Source organism: Canis lupus, chromosome 30, assembly GCF_003254725.2.
Source record: "Canis lupus dingo isolate Sandy chromosome 30, ASM325472v2, whole genome shotgun sequence".
NCBI classification, from domain to species: Eukaryota; Metazoa; Chordata; class Mammalia; order Carnivora; family Canidae; genus Canis; species Canis lupus.
This window is the reverse complement of record NC_064272.1, coordinates 32,748,426-32,752,768: the sequence shown is the minus strand read 5'-3', so window position 1 is coordinate 32,752,768 and position 4,343 is coordinate 32,748,426. Positions and strand designations below refer to the sequence as shown.

Here is a 4,343-nt window from a genome sequence, read left to right as displayed (position 1 = left end):
TACTTTAAATGTAAAGTCACAGATAGTTTGCAAGTAAAAGGATGGAATCAGATACACCATGACAAAAATAAGAAGACTTGTGGGACTGTATTATTATCAGAAAAAATAGCTGGATGGCTTTGGACACCTGTTCATCTTGGTGTAGGACCACTTAGTGCCAGGCCTTGCAGATTTGATCTTTTCTCCTTGTGGATCAGAGGCCTCTGCCACAGTTATGTTACACCAGATCCTGGGTCAGGCCAAAACACACCCAAGCTTGATCCTCCTCTTCATATTTATTAGGGCAGGAGGTACTGGAGCATCATTGTATGTCTTACACTTGGCATTGTTCAATCCCAATGTCATTTAGGATAGGAAGAATAACCCAGAACCTTGGAACAAATGGGATCCCCATGAGCAATACAAGTTCCATTCAATGAGTGTAGACTATGGCAAAGTGAAGATGGAAGGTCCAGACTTGTAAGTGAAATGTTTCACTAGAATGCTGCTTAGAAAGAAGGTCTTCCAGAAGCCATCTGCACAATTGTCCACTTGTCCAGGAAATATTTCCCCTCTAAATGCATGAAATCATGTTGGTGTATTGTGTTGGGGTTTACATTGATTAATAAAAATCTGCAACTTAAAAAGGGAAAGAAAACGTGGTATTGAGAAAAGAGATATGATCAGAGATAAAAATGAATATTTAATTATAATAAAGCACTACTCATCGAGAAATACAAAATCCTAAATGCACATACTTTTACTAAGATAATTTCAAAGTTAATGAAACCAAATTTATGGAACTTCAAAGATAAATAGGTGGACCCATACTTATTGTTGGAGATTTCAATACTTTCCTCTCAATTACTGATAGAACAAAAATAAAAATAAATCAGTAAACATAAAAAACACCTGATCAACACTTTGAGCCAATTTGACCTAATTGACATTTATTGAGCATCCACTTAATGACAGCACGCACAATTTTTTAAAGTGCACAATGGAGCATGCACGAGAATGCCATAGAATAAATCTCAGTATATCTGGAGGACTAAAAACAAAGTCTGTTTAATTTCAACAAAATGGAATTAAGCCAAAAATCAGTAACAGAAAGATATCTAAGACCCCCAGATATGTAGAAATTAAACAATCCATTTCTTTTTTTTTTAAGATTTATTTATTTATTTGAGAGAGAGAGAGGGAGAGAGAGCATGGGGAGGAGTAGAGGGAAAAGGAGAGGGAAAGCGCACTCCCAGCTGATTGCGGGGGGGGGGGGGGGGCTTCTGTGGGGATCCACCTCACAACCCTGAGATCATGACCTGGGTCAAAATCAAGAGTCAGACACTCAATCAAATGAGCCACCCAGGTCCCCCAAACTACACACTTCTTGATTCAAAAGCCCTTGATTCAAAAATTAAATCACAAGGGATATTTACAAAGATATCTTAGAAAGTGATTATGAAAACTCAACATAAAATTTGTGGGATACTACTTGATGAAAATTTTTTGCCTCTAAATGTTTATTTTAGAAAGGTATTTTATCAATATTTCTAGGTTCATTCTGGGGAAAAAAAGACTAGGAAAAGAAGAACAAATGACACCCAAAGTAAATGATTAAGAAAGAAAGAATAAGGAGTAGAAATAGAAAATGGACAAATAATTAAGGACTTCAACAAAATCAAAAGCAGGCTTCGGAAAAGGCCAATAAATTGAAAAACTTATGGCAAGATTCTTAGAGAATAAAAGAGATAGAGATAGAGATAGAGATATAGATAGAGAGAGAGAGAGAGAGAGAGAGAGAGAGAGAGAAATTACTAATGTAATGAATGAAAGAAGCTAGCCACAGAATCTAGAGACAGTAAATAACAGAATAGTAAGGGAATGTGATGAACAACTTCATGCCAATAAAATCAACAAATTGGATGAAATGACCAATTGCTTAAAATACAACTTACTCAAGAAGAAAAAAAAGGGAGGTACCTAGGTGGCTCAGTGGTTGAGCGTCTGCCTTTGGCTCAGGTGTGATCCCAGGGTCCTGGGATCGAGTACAACATTGGGCTCCCTGTTGTAAGCCTGCTTCTCCCTCTGCCTATGTCTCTGCCTCTCTTCTGTATCTCTCACAAATAAATAAATAAATAAAATATTTAAAAAAGAAGAAGAAGAAACCCATCATAGACTGATGTGTGCTTTGAATGTGTCTCAAACTTTGTGAGTGATACCTCTCATACTTAGAGCGATTTGTATTACCTATGATGGCCTGCTTTGACTAATATGGCTGGCACCATGTAAAGAACATAAACAAATAAAATGTTTGGCTACTTCCCCCTAAACTGATAAGCACACATAGAGCAAAAAGCAGTAAATAGAGTTATGCTCACCAAGACGTTAACTATGGAAGCATACTGATGATGAATACTATATCTTCTGACCAGGGAGAGCCAGAGAACAAGATGCCAGTTGGTCACACCATCATCAAGCCACTTTCCATTGGGCAACCCTGTGTTTGGCTGTCTGTATTTCTCCAAGAAACCCTGGAATGTCAGAGATCAAAGGACACCTGATCTTGATTTAGGGAGAGAAAAAGATTGATTCAGGGATTCAGGTTGTCTATCCCATTACACCTTTTTTTTTTTTTTTTTTTTTTTGGATTTTTCCATTACACCTTTTAAGTTTGCTTTTGCCGTTTAGCTTTTAAAAAAAAATAATTGCTTGAATGTATGGTGTTTAATTAAGTCACTTGAGGGTCTCTTAGTTCTGCTTCTGCATATAGTTTTTGCTAAAATCTGAGTAACGTTGAAATTGAAACTGAAGTTGGAAACTTAAGCACAACACATAGTTCATTTTAAAATTGGATTAATAATTTAAAAGCTTCCTTCCAAGACCAAACAAAACATTCCAGATCGAGATGGCTTCACCAGTGAATTCCAGCAAACATTTAAGAAAGAGATAATACCAATTTTAAATGAATTCTTTTAGAAAAAGGAGGAGAGAACACGGTCCACTCTTTATGAGATCATCATATCCTGATACTGGAACTACCTAAAGACATTATTTAAAAAAAACAACTCTAGACCAGTATTCTTCATGAACATATACTTAAAATCCCTTACAAAATATAAACAAAATACAACTTACAAAAATAGATTATTAATCCTTAAATAAATCCTTACAAAATAGTACTAGTGATATCTTAAGGGATAATACAAAGGCAAAAATAGAGTTTATCTCAGGAAGACAATCATTAACTGTAATATTTTAACATTAAAAATCAATGTAATTCACCACTGTAGTAGAATGAAGAATAAAAATTGTATGACCATCTCAATAGATGCAGAGGAGGTATTTGAGGAAATTCAACAGTAATTTGTGATAAAACTTCTCAATAGAAAGAACTTTCTATTTTGATGAAGAGGATCAGTTAATGATAAAGGTCTGTGTGCTTTCCTAATAATGTGAGAAATAAGACAAATGGGTGCTTTTACCACTTCTGTTCAACATTGTCCTAGAGAACCTACCTAGTGCATTAATTCAAGAGAGAGAAACAAAGGTCTCCTGAATTGGAAAGGAAGGAGCAAAAATGTCTTCATTCATAGATGATCTGATTGTGTACACAGAAAATCCTAAGGAATCTTCTTAAGAAAGGCTACTAGAACTACTGAGCGACTTTGGCAAGATGAGGGGATGCAAGGCCAATATGCAAAAATCAACTACTTTTTTCTAGCAACAACAGCTAGACAGCGAAACTTAACAAAAGAACATTCATGGTGTCATCCAGTAATAGGAAATATTTGGGGGATAACTTTGACAAAATATAGGCAAGCCCCGTACTCTATAAATCATCGCTGAGAGAAATCAAAGAGGACCCAAATAAACAGAGAACTATATTCTGTTCGTGGATTGGAATACTGTTAAAATATTAATCCACTCCATATTGACCAATAGATTCAAAGCAATCCCAATGAAATCCCAACAGGCCTCCACTTCTTTTTAAAAAATTGACAAACATATTCTGGAATGTACATGGAAAGTATGGAAGGCATATGGAATATGCAATGTATATGGAATATATGAAAGACAAGCTAGATGAAAAAAAAAAAAAACATTGAAAGACTCATATTACCCGAGTTCAGTGCTTATTATAAAGCCCAAGAGAGTTGTGGTGCTGGCACTAAACTAGTCACAGTGGAACAGAGTAAAGAGTGAAGATAACTCAGATACATGCTCCATTGATTTCTGACATATTTCAATAAAGGAAAGGACAGTTTTTTAACACATGGTGCTGGAGTAGCTCCATGTCTGTATGGGGTGGAGGTGATAAATGAACATCCATCCCTCCTGAACACCACGCATAGAAATGAGCCCAA

At 35.8% G+C, this 4,343-nt stretch overlaps 1 pseudogene; it reads left to right on the top strand.

Moving 5' to 3' along the window:
• The first annotated feature begins 214 nt into the window (after positions 1–214).
• LOC112675517 (cytochrome c oxidase subunit NDUFA4-like) lies at positions 215–463 on the top strand (annotated as a pseudogene).
• Positions 464–4,343: the final 3,880 nt, after the last annotated feature.